The sequence below is a fragment of the Lissotriton vulgaris genome, chromosome 6 (genome assembly GCF_964263255.1).
Source record: "Lissotriton vulgaris chromosome 6, aLisVul1.2, whole genome shotgun sequence".
In the NCBI taxonomy this organism is placed as follows: domain Eukaryota; kingdom Metazoa; phylum Chordata; class Amphibia; order Caudata; family Salamandridae; genus Lissotriton; species Lissotriton vulgaris.
Genome location: NC_141694.1, coordinates 51335567 through 51357242, shown reverse-complemented (window position 1 = coordinate 51357242; position 21676 = coordinate 51335567).

Sequence of the window (21676 nt, the reverse complement as noted above, 5' to 3'; positions counted from 1 at the left end):
GTCATTGCAGTTTGGTGTGTAGGGGGGTAGGTTGCAGAGTGGATGTTTGTATTTCAGTTGCAATGTTGGGGATCCATTTAGGGGTGGGGATGGGGGGCTGTCAGGTAGTTGTTATTTAGTGAGCATTAGTTTTGTTCGGCACAGGCCAGTTGGGTGTTGTTCAGGGTGCACCTGATTCCAATAAAGCGGCCTTTATCACACTATTCTGGTGTCTGTGGTCAGTGCTTCCCCTCCCACCTACTGGTGTGCCTGAACTTACAGAGCAAACCACAGCCCGTTGTGCCCCTTCCCGCCCCTTGCACGGGAATCCTACCTGCTTTATAGCACGCAGAGGTGGTATACAATTATTCAGGTAAAGGATTTAGATAGGGCACAAGTACTGCAAAAATAGGTGGGAGGACTCATCAAGCTAGGCAATGGTTAATTGAAGTTGCAGGATGCATTTCCCGCTGTGCGCTGAAAATTTTAAAAACCCACTTTACATGACAAAGCCAGCTCGTCATAAGCACAGCGCAGGTAATGCCCATGACGAGCTGGCTTTGTCATGAGCACTAAAGGGGTTAAGTTACCTTTGTTATATTGCTCAGTTATTGATGAACCTGCATCCATGAACGTCTTGCACAATGCAAGGCATAAGTGTAGAAGGTCACGTTTTTTTCTCAATGTTTCCTTATTTCAAGGTTGCTTAAAAAGGGCTCCTTTGGGTAGTAATAAAGACTTTAACGTATAAAGTAAGTGCTATCTAAATAGATATTAGTCTAATTGTTTATATAGACAGATATATCTGACCTTCCTGCCTTATGTGTCTCATACATAGGATAGAAAAGTCAGAAACCTGCCACAAAATATCATAGCTTTTCTCCTAAGCACTTGTGAAATAATAAGATGAATTTCTAAGTTTCCTTGATTGTGTTGACATGTAGGAATGAGGTTGCATCTGGCTCCCGGGCCGTGATAATACTTTAACAAAGAGACCATGGATGGTTCTTTAAGTATGATATTTGTGTTGTCACAGCTGGGTTATCGATAACCAGGTAATCAATGATCTTAAAATAAATATAGATTGGTTCTCCCATGAATGTGCTTTTCACTAACAGATATATATTATCAAGCGGAATACAAGAAGTTCACCATAATGCCAGTAGGCCCCGCAAATGAGGAATCCCACTGAATTGGACTTTTGGAAACACTAGTAGTGAAGAGGATATAATTAACGGTCAATCTTCTACATCAACAGAGTAGAGGTTCCATTATGCTCCTCAAAATCGGCAACCCGCCAATGAACTGGGGAATCTGACAGGTCTTTTTCACAAATTCTTTCAGGCCAATTCCAAGGGCCCACTCTAGATCTTCTCATCTAACCTTCAGAAAGCACCTGGGTCTTCTACAGTGTGGCCTGAGGTTGGTACATTTGAACAGACAGTGCTTGACAAAGTGACTGGCATGGCAAAGGCCAAACCAAACATGTTCCAGAACAAAATTACAAAGAAGAGGCCAATTAAACACTATCCTGTATGTCATAACGACATGACCTATTAGTCATCACAATTCCATGATCCAAATAGTCATAACATTGAACATTTCAATGACAGAGTTTATTCAAAACTGGAAAATCAAGTCAAAGTCCTTTTGTATGTGTTGTTCCATTTATACATAGATCTCAGAAGCTACAGCCAAATAACAGAAGAAACAGCCAACACGTGTTTCGTCAGTACACAGTTTGTACTTATGACTTTCTCAAGGCTAAATGGATGTGTAGTCCACGAAGAAGAAAATACAATGTATGTGATGGAGTACGCGAGGAAAAGTAAAGCGTTCCAGACCTGAGCATATAAATAATCCAGAGAATGTGTCAGTCACAGTAACGTCAAACTCAGCAGCCCGCCAGGTGGTAGAGAAGCACGGATGAGGACACGTGACCAAGGGAGATTCAGAAGAATTATTTGTCTGGTATGTATAATCCTAGACCCCAAAATCCACAAGGTCTAGCGCAGTGACTCAGGCAAATTTGCCGATAGAGGTACGCAAGGCTTGGGAGAACGAGAACACAGTCCCTCCAGTACTACAGTGTATATGGCAGAGTTATTGAGGCGCTCGTACGTCGTGAATCATGTGGAGGCACCAAGTATGTACTCCAGCATAGTAGCATCCAGTCCGCTTGATAACGCGACTGAGAACATAATGAAAGACTGACTATTAAAAGTCTTCAGGATAGCAAGTAATTTGGGGGCATATGTATGAACAAACCGTTTTGCGAGTCCTTAATAGCGATTTTTAGGGAATCGCTATTAAGGACTCGCAAAATGCAATGTATGTAGGAATCGCAATAATAATTGCGATTCCTTAATATTCTATATTTGCGAATCGCATATTGAGATTCGCAATTAAGGAATACCTTCACGTTCATTCCTATGGGCCTAGTGGCCTAGTGGCCCATAGGAATGAATGGGAAGACATTCGCAATTTGTGAATACCCATTAGGTACTCGCAAATTTAGAATGCAATTTCAAGGGTGCAACGGTATCAAAAGGACACCCTGTTGCACCCGTGAAATATGTATGTGTGCACATGTGGCGCACATACATGCCGTAAGGCATGTATGTGCGCCACATGGCTCTTTGGAAAATGCAAACATTTTATTAGGGCAAAATCGCACATGTTGGGCGCTTGCTGCATTGAATTGAAGGAATCGCAATTTGCGATTCCTTAAATGCATTTGCAAAATAGGGAATTGCAAATTTTGCGATTTCCTATATTGCGAGGGCCTTTTGGAGTGATACATCCAAAAGGCTTTTCCCGTTCGCGACCTGCCCAATTCTGAAAATCGTCCGGTTTGCAAACGGGAATTAGGCTTCATACATATGCCCCAACGTGATTAAATCATCAGACAAAGGTGGTGTTATAGTTATTCTGAATTTCAGTGACTTGGAGGCTGAAGCGTTGAAATGGTTGAGTTTCAAGAAAACAATGCATTCCCTAAGACAGACCACACGCCAGAACTTATTTCAATAATAAAGACTATGGTGAAAAATGCTAAAGGCAAAGCGAAGCAGGGGATAACCAGGGAAGAAAAAGGATTTCTATTCAATACTGATCCATGGGTGCCGGTGTTTTTATCTTACCTAAGATACATAAGTCTCAACTTCCACCACGGGAAGACCCTTATCATCGGGCATCAATTTGGTCCTGGAACTTTTGTATCGATGTGAGGGCTTTTTCTAAGGGAAAGAGTGATCACACAACCTGCTTACTTGAAAGATACCACATTGTGTGCTACATCTACTACATAATCTGGAATTTCACAGTCCTAACCAGCTATTGGTCACTTTGGATATGAAGTCTCTCTATACTAATATCCCTCAAGACGTCACTCTGGGAGCAGCAGCAAGAGCTCTTAGCAATCATAAATGGCTTTATGATAACACCGCAAACATTTCTCCTGCAAAGCATAGAATTAACTCTCACAATTAACTTTTTCAAATTCCAAGACCATTGATAACGTCAAGTGTTTTGCACTTCGATGGGTGGTACTTTTGCCCTGAGCTTGGCTTGTATTCATGTAGGTATGTACGAGAACAACTATATCTGTCATGACTCCAAACCACATCAGAATCAAGTGACCCTATGGATAAGGCATATTGATGATGCCCTGTGTACGTGGCCTGGAACTGAAGTAGCACAGGGTGGAATCTTGAAAAGGATCAACCAGCTGAATCCACACTTAAATTTCACATGAACGGTCAGTTGCAATTCTATTACCTATCTAGACCTTGACATAGTGGTAGAAGAGATTCAGTCCATCATAAGAACTTCCTTCTACTTTATACGTCTTACCACCCAAGGGCTTAAAGGGACAACCTGGCAGTTGGTCAGTGACCGAGGTAACAACGTAATTACTCGGACATTCCTAAATACATGGCAAAATCCATAGAATTGGAAACTCGCCTCAGTCAAAGGCCGTATCCTAACCACATTATATGACAGTCATGGAAGCGGGTTCTGAACACCTTTAGATCAGCACTGCTGGAGAAAACTATCAGGCCTAAACAAGAACACATCACAGTGGTGATGACCTTTGAACCCCTATCCACCTAGATATAGAGTATCATTACAAAAAACAGACACATACTGAATGTTGGACCTCTTCAAGCACCACCTCCGTAGTTTGTGTTGAGACATGCCCAGAATCTTAAAGAGCATCTTTGATATAGTACATAAGCCAGCAGGTGTTCCTAACCAGAAATGGCAGACCACAGTCCAAGGCCACTACCCGTGTGGTGACTTAAATGTGTGCAAGTTAACCCAAGCCACATACGGTGTCCCGCTTAAAAAATGATGTCCGTGCTTGGTTTCAGAAAGCCTTTACGAATTGTAACACCATGTTCACTATTTACAGAATAAAATGGGCTTTTAATCTATTTAACGTTGACTGACTATGAAGAAGGTTAATACTTGCATCCAGGAGTCTATTATCACTATCAAAGCTGGAAGAATTACCACAAAATTAGTCTCACACTTCAAAAATTGAAATCCTAAATCCACGGATTTGAATGGATAATCCTGAAGCGCATTGACCCCCACTTTATCAAAGCTCAAAGTTTCATATTCACAAAAGAGACAACATTGAATTTTTCTAAATAAACAAAAAAAATTGCCTGAATCATTTGGTGGAATGGAACAAGATCGATGTATGATCCACAGAGGGTTATTGTTAGAAGGGGCATCACCCGTGCTTGAGTTTGCTTCACAGATGATGGCAATACGTATCTAATACATCTCTTTTCTATTCACGCATGAATCTTTACAAGTTATTGTCACTGCTAAACTCTGGGTATTGATGGAACCCTGATATGATTTTATGGTATCTAAGAAACTTCCTCTTCATAGATATAGGGTGGTCCCATATGCACTTGTTCACCTAATATAACCCCACATTAGAAGTCACCATGCATACTCTGCTTTTACAGCTTTTTGTGTATTTTATGATCAGCCCTTTTAGTGCCACAATGGCCTTCACTAAGAACCACTTTGTCCTGGGACTCAGATGCCCAAACCTATATTTGTTCATTCATGTGCATTTTTTCCAAAACTTTTTTGTACCAACCAATGTGATGGCATTTTAGTGGTATAATTGAAGTGCCTGGCTGTATCCGGCCTGTCTCTGCTAATCGACGGTGAAGCAGCGTCATATAGACTCCAGCCTTACATGTCACAGCGATGCAATTATATACGTGCACCTATCTTATATTTACTATGTGCCTTAAATGTTATTACTGAAAACAGTGGGGCGAATTTAGACCCCACCCCGGACGCACTGCATTATTGATGCATAACAAAGATGCCAAAAGTTGATCAAGTTCATCACAAATGTTTATTTCATTTTTAGCCAAAAATCATCTGTGATGAACTTGATCAATTTTTGGCATCTTTGTTATGCATCAATAACGCAGTGCGTCCGGGGTGGGGTGTAAATTCGTCCCACTGTTTTCAGTGATTTCACAATTACGTGGTTGGGCAGTCCACGATCCCAGGCCGGCACACTATACAGAGCAAAATATGAACGTTTTTTGGAAACATGGAAGCAAATTGGTGTGCACTCTGTCACTGCTTTTTTGTGCCTTAAATGTTATTAACATGAGTGAAGCATTTCAACGCTTTACTGAAATGTATTCACTGTAGAGACCTGCGATTTATATGTGTGCACTAATGTTTAGTTTAAACATGAATATGTATTATTTAATACATTTTGCACTTACACTTCAAATTATATTGCATATGTAAACACGTATTATTTTGCTCACATTTTGCAGTTCATTTAATGTAACACGTGTACATGTATAATCATGTATTCAAAGTGTACATTAAATGCACATTTAAGTTAGCCCAACTAAATGCCTCAGTTGAAATGTTTTCCCTTTTTCCCTTGCAGGTTCATTATCATGATTTATATTAGCTAGTGAAAGGTTTATTGTCTGTATTAGAGACTGATAGAGAGGCATGGGAGAGACTTGGCATTGAAGGTGGAGGAACAATGGAAGGAAGATTTCTGTTCGCCGTGTACCAGGGTGGCAAGATGTTCAAGGCTGACAACGGCAGCCTTAGTCTAATGCATTGGGGATTCGGAGCTGTGTTGCAGATACACTCAAATAGTGTTCCGGTTGTTTATTGGTGGTGTGAATCTTTTGTTTCTTTATATTAATGCATATATAGTTTTGCGTTAGTGTAGTTGGAGCTAGGCGTGGGAAGCTAGCTTTGCTAGACTTGGAGAGGTACAGACCTCTCTCCTTGCCCTATTCTTGCAAGTGTTTCTGTGGCGATAGGGGCTTTGCCTTATTCACAAGGTGGCATTAAGCCACTTAACATGGATTAACACCGCCTTGTGAATAAGGCACCCTTTCATGCTATACTTAGCGTGAAAGGGCGGGCAATGGGTGTTGCGGTGGGCATTCGGCCGCGACACCCATTGATTTTGGCGCTGCCCTATTTATACAAGGGTGGTGTAAATAGGAGGCAGCACCAAAATTAGGACCAGGAAAACCTGGTCCTAAACAGGCAAAACGAGAAGAGCTTTTTTTCTCAGCACACAAAGAAACAGCAAAACAGCATGCATGATTGTTCATGTGCAGGAAGGTGTCCTTTCCTGCACATGAACAATCATTTAAAACATTATGAGTTGCAACTTCTATGTGTGTTGCACAAGCAGCACAACTTGAAGTTAGAAATCACCATTTGTGGGAGGCGCTAGGGGGCGCACAGCGGAATGGCTGGGTGAACCGCAGCTCCGCCGGACGACCGACATCGGACCGTATGTAACCCAGTGATAAGCGGCCGAATCTGCCAACCAATAGCGGAACCTAACCTCGGAATGTAAAGCGCAACTTCCTGGATCTCCAGCCGGGGATTATGCTCCCAAGTCAAGAAGAAATCGCTATTTATTTGTTCCGATGCGGAGTGACGGACAAAATGGCGGCCACTGTGGGGCTTCGTGAACTTCTCTCCCATGTCTGCCAGTAAGTGAACTTCAACAAACGCTGCAGACTCTACCGCGGACCCTGGAAGTCCTGTGGGCATTGCTGACGTCCCGAATGAAATGCCAGAAACCGGTCCCCGGTAGCTTGTCTCCTTTCTGGTGAAGAATTGGCTTGGTAGTTTAGTCTGCCCTGTTCCCATGATGCACTGGGCCAGGGGCAGACTGATTTGCATATAGCCAGGTTCTGAGCCGGGATGGGGCAGTGAGATAAATAATGGTGATGGATCAAGCCCTGATCTTTGGACTGGGTAAGAGTGGTCTGCTCAATTCAGACACTCTGTTCATCACCACCCCTTTTCTGAATCGTTTTTGGCCACTATAGGTGTGGCAGGGTATACTCAGACATGAGTCCCTTTCTCACTGCTCCATCAGGATTCAAGCAAGCCGGGCCGAAGACGGCTGAAATGCCAGAAATCGGTCCCTGGTAGCTTGTCTCCTTTCTGGTGAAGAATTGGCTTGGTAGTTTAGTCTGCCCTGTTCCCATGATGCACTGGGCCAGGGACAGACTGATTTGCATATAGCCAGGTTCTGAGCCGGGATGGGGCAGTGAGATAAATAACGGTGATGGATCAAGCCCTGATCTTTGGACTGGGTAAGAGTGGTCTGCTCAATTCAGACACTCCGTTCATCACCACCCCTTTTCTGAATCGTTTTTGGCCACTATAGGTGTGGCAGGGTATACTCAGACATGAGTCCCAATCTCACTGCTCCATCAGGATTCAAGCAAGCCGGGCCGAAGACGGCTGAAATGCCAGAAACCGGTCCCCGGTAGCTTGTCTCCTTTCTGGTGAAGAATTGGCTTGGTAGTTTAGTCTGCCCTGTTCCCATGATGCACTGGGCCAGGGACAGACTGATTTGCATATAGCCAGGTTCTGAGCCGGGATGGGGCAGTGAGATAAATAACGGTGATGGATCAAGCCCTGATCTTTGGACTGGGTAAGAGTGGTCTGCTCAATTCAGACACTCTGTTGATCACCACCCCTTTTCTGAATCGTTTTTGGCCACTATAGGTGTGGCAGGGTATACTCAGACATGAGTCCCTTTCTCACTGCTCCATCAGGATTCAAGCAAGCCGGGCCGAAGACGGCTGAAATGCCAGAAACCGGTCCCCGGTAGCTTGTCTCCTTTCTGGTGAAGAATTGGCTTGGTAGTTTAGTCTGCCCTGTTCCCATGATGCACTGGGCCAGGGACAGACTGATTTGCATATAGCCAGGTTCTGAGCCGGGATGGGGCAGTGAGATAAATAACGGTGATGGATCAAGCCCTGATCTTTGGACTGGGTAAGAGTGGTCTGCTCAATTCAGACACTCTGTTCATCACCACCCCTTTTCTGAATCGTTTTTGGCCACTATAGGTGTGGCAGGGTATACTCAGACATGAGTCCCTTTCTCACTGCTCCATCAGGATTCAAGCAAGCCGGGCCGAAGACGGCTGAAATGCCAGAAACCGGTCCCCGGTAGCTTGTCTCCTTTCTGGTGAAGAATTGGCTTGGTAGTTTAGTCTGCCCTGTTCCCATGATGCACTGGGCCAGGGACAGACTGATTTGCATATAGCCAGGTTCTGAGCCGGGATGGGGCAGTGAGATAAATAACGGTGATGGGTCAAGCCCTGATCTTTGGACTGGGTAAGAGTGGTCTGCTCAATTCAGACACTCTGTTCATCACCACCCCTTTTCTGAATCGTTTTTGGCCACTATAGGTGTGGCAGGGTATACTCAGACATGAGTCCCTTTCTCACTGCTCCATCAGGATTCAAGCAAGCCGGGCCGAAGACGGCTGAAATGCCAGAAACCGGTCCCCGGTAGCTTGTCTCCTTTCTGGTGAAGAATTGGCTTGGTAGTTTAGTCTGCCCTGTTCCCATGATGCACTGGGCCAGGGACAGACTGATTTGCATATAGCCAGGTTCTGAGCCGGGATGGGGCAGTGAGATAAATAACGGTGATGGATCAAGCCCTGATCTTTGGAATGGGTAAGAGTGGTCTGCTCAATTCAGACACTCTGTTCATCACCACCCCTTTTCTGAATCGTTTTTGGCCACTATAGGTGTGGCAGGGTATACTCAGACATGAGTCCCTTTCTCACTGCTCCATCAGGATTCAAGCAAGCCGGGCCGAAGACGGCTGAAATGCCAGAAACCGGTCCCCGGTAGCTTGTCTCCTTTCTGGTGAAGAATTGGCTTGGTAGTTTAGTCTGCCCTGTTCCCATGATGCACTGGGCCAGGGACAGACTGATTTGCATATAGCCAGGTTCTGAGCCGGGATGGGGCAGTGAGATAAATAACGGTGATGGATATAGCCCTGATCTTTGGACTGGGTAAGAGTGGTCTGCTCAATTCAGACACTCTGTTGATCACCACCCCTTTTCTGAATCGTTTTTGGCCACTATAGGTGTGGCAGGGTATACTCAGACATGAGTCCCTTTCTCACTGCTCCATCAGGATTCAAGCAAGCCGGGCCGAAGACGGCTGAAATGCCAGAAACCGGTCCCCGGTAGCTTGTCTCCTTTCTGGTGAAGAATTGGCTTGGTAGTTTAGTCTGCCCTGTTCCCATGATGCACTGGGCCAGGGACAGACTGATTTGCATATAGCCAGGTTCTGAGCCGGGATGGGGCAGTGAGATAAATAACGGTGATGGATCAAGCCCTGATCTTTGGACTGGGTAAGAGTGGTCTGCTCAATTCAGACACTCTGTTCATCACCACCCCTTTTCTGAATCGTTTTTGGCCACTATAGGTGTGGCAGGGTATACTCAGACATGAGTCCCTTTCTCACTGCTCCATCAGGATTCAAGCAAGCCGGGCCGAAGACGGCTGACATGCCAGAAACCGGTCCCCGGTAGCTTGTCTCCTTTCTGGTGAAGAATTGGCTTGGTAGTTTAGTCTGCCCTGTTCCCATGATGCACTGGGCCAGGGACAGACTGATTTGCATATAGCCAGGTTCTGAGCCGGGATGGGGCAGTGAGATAAATAACGGTGATGGATCAAGCCCTGATCTTTGGACTGGGTAAGAGTGGTCTGCTCAATTCAGACACTCTGTTCATCACCACCCCTTTTCTGAATTGTCCCGAATGTCCAGGCGGCTCCAGGCGGTGCCCTTGTGTCGCCTTGGAGGCTACCGTTTCACTGCGCCGTCCGCAGCCCGACTGAAGCAAGATGGCGGCGCCCAGTGTGTGGGGGATCGTCCAGCGTGCACGGAGCTCGTAGATGGGAGCTGGGTGGGACGCTAATGAGCAGTGAGGATCGATAGTGGGGTCCACAGCCGAGATTCCGGATCCATGAGGCACGCCATAATGATGACGAGAAGGTACACGTCAGGGAGGCTCATATGCGGCGATATGGTCACCTATCTTCCTGATCGGGTCTAACCAAGCGGAGGCGCGCATACTGGTCGAATCGCATGGCGAGGTCCCCGTTGGTGAACCGGTAGGGCAGTACAGCGGGGATCCCGGGCCGTGAATGCCCCTGCGGACCGTGGATGGTGGCTGATGCCTACTTCTCAATCGGCATAACCTAGCCTGCAAAGTTGAACACGGGCTGCGTGCTGGGGGCCCGACCAGGAGGGGCCACTGTGTGACTGTGCTTGCCTCACCACTACTGCGATATCCCCATCAAGAGACGGCCCCGGGCCCGGGGTTCGAGCCAACCTCACAGCGTGTTCACAGTCTGCTACGTGGTGCTTCCGGGACCCTGCCCGACACTGCTGCCCTGGCACCTCACGGCACCTTGCATTAACGACAGGCAGTCGGAGAAGGGGAGCGGACCACCCTTGTGAATACAACCTCAGGGATAACAGTGTGGCCTCGCACCAGTTTTAGCTGCTCACCATTCCGGCCATCACAACGGCGACGTCCACTAGGTCAACAAGGGCCACCCTGCAGACCTCAAAAACACGGAACGCTGCGCAAGGGATGATGGTGCGGCCCGACAAACAACAACCAAAAATAAACTTCGAAGCGAAAAAAAACCCCTAAGAAGAACTCGGACCAAATGGCGGAAGGTGGTGGATCACCCGAGGTGGCGCCCAACAACAACATGGAGAAAATACTCCTGGCCATTCAATCCAATCTACAGGACATCAACGGGAAGTTAGATCACCTAACGTGTAGAATGGATGGCATGTCGGACAAGATTGAGAAACATGGAGAGTGACTAGATGCAGCAGAGACCAGAATCTCGGAAGTTGAAGACGAGTCACGAACCACCACTGCCAAGTGTGGCGGAATAGAGAGGGTTCTGGAAGTCATCCGTGCGAAGGAGGAAGAGTTGGAAGCGCGCTCGAGACGCAATAATGTGCGTATCACGGGTGTTCTGGAATCGACCAACAAGGGACGCATGGAGCTGTTTGTAGAACAACTGTGCACAGAACTGTTTAGCGCAGAGGCTCTCTCCTCCGTCTTCATAGTCGAGAGGGCGCATAGATCTCTGGCGCCACGTCCTCCACCGGGTGCTGCGCCACGTCCCATCGTGGCGAGAATTTTAAATTATCGAGACAGAGACACCATCCTCAGGCTTGCGCGGGAGAAGGGACCCATCACCCATCAGGGCAACAAGCTGGAATTTTATCCGGACCACACAGTCGCTGTTCAGCAGGCCAGGAAGGAGTTTGCTACCGCGAAAGCCAAGCTCAGAGAGCTCCAACTGGAATACTCTATGCTATATCCGGCCCGACTTCGCGTGAGGTGGGAAGGTAAGACAGTTATCCTGCCTAGCCCGAAGGCTGCTCAGGAGTTTATAAAGAAAGTAACCAAACAAGCGAAGTCTAAAGCACGAGAAGAGCAGCACGCGGACTCGGACTAAGAGTCGCAGGCGGATTCCGAATGCATGAGCAAAGTTGGTTGGCGGTAAGACTTACCTTTTGTATCGTTCTGTGAGGTGCATTCTTGTTCTCAGCTCCTGGCCTGACACGTGGGGGTGTGCGGCTGTTACCTTCCCACAGCTACACTTTGCTGAGAGGCTTTAACGGTCATCATGACATTCGGGAGTGAAGCACCGCTGCTCCTATTGTGGATATGTCACCACCTCCACTGAGAGACACGAGGGCTATAATGACTTGGTATGAACATGCATGGTCATAATATGACTCCATCCTCTCAAAGCGTACTGTTCTCATGACACTGTCTATAAGGGACATGGGAGTTGGGATGGATAATGTTACTGAGACAAACCCAAAATGTTGTATGTCACTCACGAGTTTGGAAACAGATGTGTTCAAAGTCTTTAAATGGTGCAGGCTGTTCACCTTTTTTTTGCATCATGCTGGGCCCATGGGGCGCTGCCAGACGCTACAGGTGTACACTGCATGGCCACAGGGGCTGTTAGTTACTTAATGACCTGGGTAGTGGCCTTGTCGATGGTGGAAGTGTGGATCGCGCTGCTGGTGGCGCGGCCTGGGTCAAGGGATTTTTGCAATGTGATGGGGAACCGGATGATGTGTCCCGCCTGCCCTCATGTACCAACAGTTGCTTTGGGGGGCTGCGTGGGTTGGCGGGGGGGAGGAGTCGGAAGCACGACTCCCGAGGTCACAGTACAATTTTGTGAGGACATGGGTCATAGGGTCACATCGCTCTTGTACATCCATAACGGTCTTAGAGTCGTCCACATCCACCTGAATGGATGTTGAGTTGTGCCCCGAGCGGACCTCCTTAAGGGTGTTCCCCAAATCAGTTAGTTTCAATGGAAGGAGCCACGGTTCTTTCTGCGTTCATAGGGGATTGTTGCAAGGGTAAATGGCTTCGGCAGGGTTGGGTTGCTGGAGTGGGTGGGGGTGGGAAGGACGGAGGTTTTTTTACTGTTATGAGACCATCTTATTTGAAATGTACTATATTTGTGAATGCAAGGCAACCATGGAGTGCTCATCTGGAACACACTTGTATAGAACATGTCCCTTCTGATTTGGTGATGCGGCACACAAGAACATGGATACCTTTGAGCTACCGCATTGTGATACACATAGCTGTGATACACGTTTGCTCTACGTCACATGCATTATCGCCTCTACCTTACCAATGACACAGAGAGTGCATGTTACACGAAGTAATTCTGTGAATCTCCTCACGTGGAATGTCAGGGGCCTGGCGAGTCCCAAAAAAATTAGACAGGTGTTCTCCTATCTCACAAGATGCAACATAGACATCGCCTTACTGCAGGAGACACACATCGCGCCCAACACAGGTCTGTCCATGGGTACACGCTGGGCTGAATCGGTGCACTCTGCTACATACTCCTCCTACTCTAGAGGGGTGATGACGCTGATGCGTAAGGGTCTAAACTTTACTACACACAAGGTGATCCAGGACTCCAATGGCAGATACGTTATAGTAACGGGTCTTCTACGCGGGCGTAAAATAACAATTCTTAATGTTTATGGCCCGAATGTGGACACACCGGGGTTCTTTCAAGAACTATGGGGGCATCTACAGCAGTTGACAGACACACACATCATATGCGGTGGGGACTGGAATGTGACATTGGCTGACGATATAGATCGCTCCACACAATCCCTTGAACCACACGAACAGGCTAGAACCAAACTTCTCCACATGCTACAGGACATATCGTTAACGGATCTCTGGAGACACAAACACCCTAATTCACCGGGCGCTACACATATATCCTCTATTCACAATAGTTGGTCACGCCTGGACTACTGGCTGGGCACGGATAACATCACACTATGGACGCAAGACTTACAGGTCCTCCCAAGGACACTCTCAGACCATAACCCTGTGCTATGTAAACTCACTATACCAGACTACACTCCACCCCCTTTCCAATGGCGGTTCAATTCACGCGCCCTAACTGATATACTCTAAGCCGACACCATCAACACGGCGATAAGAGACTACTTTCAGATAAACGAGCCAGTAGTCGAGGACCCATGTCTCCTGTGGGAAGCCTTCAAGGCGACGCTACGCGGTGTATGTATGAGCACCACAGTGGGCATACTACGGGATCTTCGCAACAAATAAGCACTTGTGAAAAACGCATGAGGGAAATGGAACAAGCTTTTGAGGTTACACACGATGTTACGATTCTGGGCAGGCTGAGACAGGCACAAACAGAACATCAAGCACTAGTCGATGATGAGATAAAATATTTAGACAAGAAATATTCAGCTAGGGCCTATGGTGAGGGGGGTTGTCCAGGACGGGTGCTAGCTGCAAAAATATGCGAAGGCAGGAGTCACACAGCTATTTTACGTGTTAAATCAGACGATGGAACGCTCCATACACAACCTACTGACATTCTGAAATGTTTTGTCGACACGTACGGGGCGCTATACAGATCCCACCCAATTGCGGCGACCGAAGAAATTGAAAGCAACTTGAGAGATGTGGCGATTGCTTGGCTTTCAGATGGTCAAAGAGAGTATTTAGCCGCACCCAAAACGGTTGAGGAAGTCACGGAAGTGATTAAATCGTTACCGAATGGGAAAGCGCCGGGCCCTGACGGGTTCACGAATGAATTCTATAAGCATTACGTTGACACGCTGGCTCCATACCTGGCCGAGATGTACGGGCCGCATTTAACCAGGCAGAACTACCTCCGACACTCAGGGAAGCTGTGGTGATCGCCCTTCTGAAGCCTTCTAAGGATCCGGACTACTGCGATTCCTACAGACCTCTGTCGATGATCAATGTAGACTCCAAAATACTCGCCAAGCTTTTGGCGGTGCGACTCACGCCCCTGATGGTCAATCTAGTACTACCCGACCAGGCGGGGTTTATACCTACTAGGTCCACATCCCACAACACCAGAACCTTATTTGCCTTGTCCCATTACCTTCAACCCCACACGAAAGCGATTGCGGTAATGCTGGACGCCGCCAAGGCGCTCGATTCTCTTGAATGGAGCTACTTGATTGCTATCCTACACCGCATGGGATTCCCCAAAAGATTTGTCCAATGGATAACTCTAATCTACACCAAACCATGTGCCAGGGTCCGGATCAATGGGTACCTGTCTGAGAGTTTTGTCATTGAGCGGGGCACTAGGCAGGGATGCCCTCTATCGCCCTTTCTGTTCGCCTTAGCCCTCGAACCTTTAGCCTGCTTGATCCGCCAAAATCACAAATCATCCGCCCTACAATTTCCTTCCAGACCACTACACATATCTCTGTACGCAGATGATATGTTGCTCTATGTGCGCGACCCGGAAGTTCAATTAAACCAGCTTCTGAGGGAATACATCAAGTTTGGGGGTCACTCAGGCCTGGCCATCAACTGGTCCAAATCATATATTATCCCTCTCACGGACACGACATCTCCCATGCACGTCGAGTACCCATTAGAGTGGCAGTCCGAACCGATTAGGTATCTGGGGGTGATGTATCACAGAGACCCGGAAGTTATCCGTGCGAACTATGGCTGCATCATATCCAAATTAGAAGACAAAGTGAAGCGCTGGATTCAGCTACCGTTGTCCCTCGCAGATCGCATTGCGATAATAAAAATGAACATCTTACCCAAATTGCTATATCTGTTTAATAATATTCCAATCACTCCCCCGGGCGAAGTGTTCCGCCGAATAAAAGCACTCATCATACAACTCATTTGGGCGGGCAAGCAGGCGCGGATAGATCTCCAAACCTTGACATTGCCGTGCGCGCGGGGTGGATTGGGGGTACCGGACTTTAAATTATATTACTTAATAATAATAATAATAATAATATGAAATTTATAATGCGCTCAGCTTACCCGGGGGCATCCCGGCGCAACAGACCAGAAGGAGAGACTCAGCTAATCACTACTATGGAAACAAGTGGGTCTTAAGAAGTTTCCTGAATGGTAGGATCTTGGGCTCTGAGCGAATCTTGAGGGGCAGAGAGTTCCAAAGAGAGGCCACTTGCACAGAGAAACGCCTGCCCCCAGAACGAGCTCTTCTTACTCTCGCTAACTGCAAAAGGTGTTTTTGGTCCGAGCGCAGCAGACGTGGGGGTTTTTAAGTACGGGCCATGTTAGCAAGGATGGGGGGGCCTTTGCCATGTAAAATTTTGTGGGCTGTACATAGCGCTTTAAATTTCACCCGCTCCTTCACGGGGAGCCAGTGAAGCGTTTTGAGGGCCGGAGCAGCAGACTGCCTTCTGGGAACATCCATAAGGACTCTCGCAGCTGCGTTTTGCACCTGTTGGAGGGTTTTGAAGGTCGCTTCGGGAGCACCGAGAAACAGCGCATTCCCATAATCGAGCCTCGATAGAATCAGGCCACGTATCAACAGCTTCCTTGCTGGATCAGGAAGCAGAGGTAGCACCTTTCGGGCTGATCTCAGTAAACCAAAGCAAACCCCTGCGGTCTTCCTGGCATGGGTCCTGAAGGACAGGTCTTCTTCCAACCATACTCCCAAGGACTTGATCTCCTTCTTGGGGGATGGTGGGTCACCAAGAGACCGGGGCCAGCAGCTCGCAATAATGGAGGGGCTGGAATTGCCCAGGAGCATCAGCTCGGTTTTACCTCCATTAAGCTTTAGGGCGGAGATAGACATCCAACGATAAACATTGGCAAGGCAGTCGTGTAACACCTCAGGTTGTTCCGCCAGCTGAGTGAGGCCCACCACCAGCTGAGTATCATCAGCGTAACTGATGATCTTCACCCCTGAAGGGGCGACCACTCTTTCAAGTGGAGTCATATATATATTAAATAGGGTAGGGCTCAGCGATGAGCCCTGCGGGACTCCACATTGAAGAGGGATTAGGGCAGATTGCTCTGACCCTTCCCAGACTTGGTAGAAACGGTCGGAGAGAAAACATCCCAACCATTTCAGGGCCGTCCCTGAGACACCTACCTCTGACAGACGTTGGAGGAGCACCTGATGACTCACGGTGTCAAAGGCAGCACTCAAGTCCAGGAGGATCACTGCCACTGACCCTCCTGTATCTAGAGTGCTCCTTGCCTCCTCCACTACTGCCAGCAAGGCAGTGTCTGTTCCATGGCCGGGGCGGAAGCCAGTCTGGGAATCTCCTAGCAGGTGGTTAGACTCAAGATGGTGAGAGAGCTGACGGTTGACCAACTTCTCTACAATTTTAGAAAATCCAGGCAGAAGTGAAATTGGCCTGAAGTTGGTCAAATTGGATGAGTCCAGTCCTGGTTTTTTCAATAGGGCTTTCACCACAGCCTTTTTCCATCCCTGGGGCACTGTGCCCTGAGCGAGTGAAAGATTCAAGAGATCAGTCAGAGGAGTTGACAAGGTGTTAGCCACGAGCTTAAGATGTTTTATGGGAACTGGATCACTCGGGGAGCCACTCTTCATCTCCAACAGGACTTTTATCACCCCCTCCTCCAAAGATGCTAGCTCAATCGAGCGACTTGTGAGGCTAGTGACCGGTTCATGGCTTTGAGGAATAGTGGGTAAGGAGGATAAGATTTTCTCTATTTTTGAATGGAAGAAGCTGGCCAGTTCCTCACATTTTTCTTTGGGATTATCATTCAACACTGGAGGAACCGGGGCTTTCAGAAGTTCCTTGAAGATTTTAAACGATTCTCCAGAAGAATTACTTGCTCTCTCAATCCTGTCGCTAAAGAAAATCTTTTTAGCGTCCTTCAGTGCGCTTTTATTATTCCTCAACTCCCTTTTGTAATTGGTTACTTATGCACACAGGCTCAATATGCAGCCTACTGGTTTCACACTGTGCCATACCTCACGCACACGGCAATAGAGGAAGGGGATGCGAGCCCCGTCCCGTTGGTAGCTATTATGTCGCACAAGAGACAGCCCCTACATGCTCAGGACATCAATACAATAGACACTACGGTGAAAGCATGGAGAGCACTTGGCCACCTAGCACACAAGACCCCTCTATACGCTCCAGACATGCCCCTATGAGATCATCATGCACTGTCGGTCACGGGAGAGAAGGTGGGAATGTCACTTTTGCAGCAGGTGAGATTGACACGTATGGGCGATCTGTTTAAGGATGGGAAGTTTATAGAACTCGCCGACCTGACATATATCCAAAATAAATCACCACTATTCAACTTTTCACACTACAGGCAGAAACGGGCTCTGATGGAACTGTATCCTTGCTTTCCAGACGAACCGGAGAGTCTTCACACTTTACAGTTAATAATCACAACGCAGGACTTATCACACTTGGTGTCGCGACTATACACCGTTGCACAGGCGGAAACACATCACACCACAGATAAAGCCAAAGCCAGGTGGGACTTGGTACTACCGGAGCCTTTAACAGAGCAAGAATGGCAGCAGGCCTGCGCGTTGACACAAATTCTCACTCCCAATGGTAATCTCAGGTTGATTCATTACAAGTTCCTACATCAGGCATACTACACGCCCGCACGAATGCAGAAATATGGTTTACAAGACGATGACAGATATAAACGTTGTGGGATGGAGGGAGCGGATTTCACGCATTTAGCCTGGACCTGCTATAAAATCCATGACTACTGGATCAAAGTTACCGACACAATCTCGGCCATGATTGGAGTTGATCTGACATGTACGATTGCTGTATGTTTATTGGGAATTGTGCCGTAGCTCAAATCCACCAAACGTAAATTCTGTGCTGTGTCTTTATTGCTTGCCAAGAGACAAATCTCCCAATGCTGGCACAGTACTAAAATACCTACTATAACCAAATGGTTGCAGGCTGTGTCCAGCTGTAAGGATAAACTCCTGACATATGAGAAAGAGCTACCGATGAGATCCAGGCCGAAAGATTTCTGGATGTACTTCACTGAATATATGCGTACCCTAGAAGCGGCCACTGAAGATTAAAATGTGATGGTGTTCTGTATGGTTGAATGTGAGGTGTGGTGACTCGGGGTCCACTGGGTCTTTGCACGGAGGTATGCCGTGAAGCATTCAACACTCTTTTTTAAGACTGGTAGTGCATGGTGGTCTCTTACTTTGGTTTGTTCTTTGTTAATTTATGTTCTGTTGTTGCACTAGACAAAAATTACAAAACAAGACCTAAGTTCCATGCGCAACGCCGCCGGACCCTGTGTTGTCGGCAATGCGGTTGTATACAATCATTTTTTTTGGTTTTTTCTTCACTACACTGCTTGAATTTCCGCAGCCGGCCTCCAGGTTGTAGGCTCCTGGCTGTGTATTCATCCTATGCCATAATAAAGGTCTTACAAAAAAAAAAAAAAAAAAATCACCATTTGTGATTGTTTATGTGCAGGAAGGTATAACAATAATTTCCCACAATGCATGCACCCTTGCACTATGATTCAAGGGTGCCTGCATTGGCGCTAGGAAGCTAAATTTATCACCAGTGCAGGGAGAAAATCAGGGCTGCACGTATTTTTGTAAATACAGTGCTGGCCTGTGTTTCTAAAGTGTCGGAGTGTGGAGTTAGTCTTCTTGGCTTACTGCCACACTCCGCCACTTTAGTTGTAAATGTGCCCCTTATTTTGTTTTTTTTGGGACTTGTACTGAAGTCTGATCATGGTGACACTTACCTATTCTATTGCTTCCAACTTAGAAACCATTGATTGATGATTCTATATATGTTAGAGTAGAGAAGGGAAGTTTCTTTATGGAACATCTGTTCACGTTTATCTCTATTATATGCGCGTGACTGTCAGAATTCTGTATCTCATTTTATTGTGTCTCAATAAATTGAGATATTTTACTTTTCCGATTGAACTTATTGAATCTGCAGATGGCTTGCGTATTGACTGAATTGATTCATAATCCAAATAAAGCCCCTTTATCATATTCATTGATTCCGGTCCTCATTGTGGAGTCACATTGGCTTCACAAGTAAAATTGCATTCTTGATGTTTTCCAGTAGAAGCTGCTACCAGGGAGAAGTGATGGGGTGGGGAGGGGGCAGGGTGTTAAAAAAATGAAAAGGGGAGAAACCCCTCCCCCCGCCAAAAAAATGCACTTACCTTCCCGGCGGCCCGCTCTCCTTGGTCCTCTTCATCCACGTCCACAACGCAGGAACAGGAAGCACCAGGCTCCCCATGGCCAATCACAACGCAGAGCTGTGATTGGTCTGACTGCCATGGTTTAGTGCTCAGAAGGGGAATGGGAGCCTGGCATGTTCCCCACCAGGCTGTGTAGTGCAGCGTGGTGGGAAACATGCAAAGTGCGCATGACTGTCTGGCCAGCCCAAGACGGGAGGCCAACAATCATGCACACCTTAGAGTGTGCAAACCACTCCTCCCCCTGCTCTGCACCTTTACAGCACTAGGAAATAGTGAACAATAAAATGATGACATTGTTATGATCATTTTATTTTTCTTGTGGAGCGACGCTCCTTTGCCTTAGTGGAGGAGCCGCCACTGATGTTTCTCCCTTTTAATGCATCATGTCTGATACAAAGGTCGAGAAAGTCTGTGAGTAAAATCTTTGACAAATTGGCCTAGAGATTGCGCTTGTATGGCCCAGGGCGCTCCAGCAACACATTCGCGAGAAGCTTCTCTTAGATGACTGCACACCACACTGTTTGCTTTTTCCAGGTTAGTGGACGTGTATATTTTGGGTCCAGTTGTTATCTTCAGCCATAGCATTTGGTCAGGCTGCAGGCATGTAATTGCTTTGCTCCATAGCTAACAGTTGTGCTATTCCACCTCACATGCTGCTGGTTGGTGGTTTACATTTTGAACCAGCAGTGGGTGTCCCACACAAGGGGGCATAAGCGTGGCGTTAAGCAAACATTGCAACTCCACGCTCTGCCATTCTAAAAGTACAGGGATGCATCGTATTCACAAGAATGCGGCGCACCCCTGAGTTTCCCCTAGCCCTGATGCCAAATCTAGCTGCATAGCGTCTGTGTTGGGGGAATGATTTTTTATGTGAAGGAAGGTGTCCCTTCCTGCATATAAAGAATGCAAAATGGCGATTTGTAACAACTATTTATGCTGCATTGTGCAGCACACATAGAAGTGCAAATTGTCTTTTTTTAAATGATTGTTTATGTGCAGGAAGAGACACCTTCCTGCACATGGCAATTTGCTGTTTCTATGTCTAATGCACAATGCAGCACACATAAAAACAGCAAGAACTCCTCTTTTTGCCATGTTAAGACCATGTTTTCCCTTGTCTTAATTTTGCTGCTGCCTCCTATTTATGCCACCCTTGTAAATAGAGGGCAGCGTCAAAATCAATGGGTGTTGCGGCAGAACGCCCACTGCAACACCCATTTCCATGAAAGGGGGCCTTATTGATAAGGCGGCATTAAGCCACGCTAAGTGGCTTAACGCCGCCTTGTTTATGAAGCAAAGGGTTTATTGCCATGGGAACGTCATAAAAAGTGACGTTCCTGGGTCCACAGGGGCTTGTAAATATGCCTAAAGGTATCTTTTTGGAGGTAAAACCTGCTTCTCATTTGCAGGTACGGTGGTGGTCTTTAGTTCTATTCATTTTTTCATGACCCTTTTCACAGACACTAAAAGGTGGGGGTTTGCTGAGGAGGTTAGATAAAATGTTATTTTTATAAAACACATAATATGAGATGGTGAGTGACTACACTTATTTTTGGTCTGGTCACGGTCCTCTACATATGCCAATGGATATGTAAGGGTTGAAACTGCTAAAAACAAGTGAATATTTAGGTGAGCAGGTGGCCAACGAAGAGTACTATGTCCACCGGGAGGCTTTCTCCCTAGTGGCATATGCTAACTTTGATAATTAATTAGTAGTTTTTGGTAGTCATTGAGCTGTCAGTCTGATGGATGGGAAC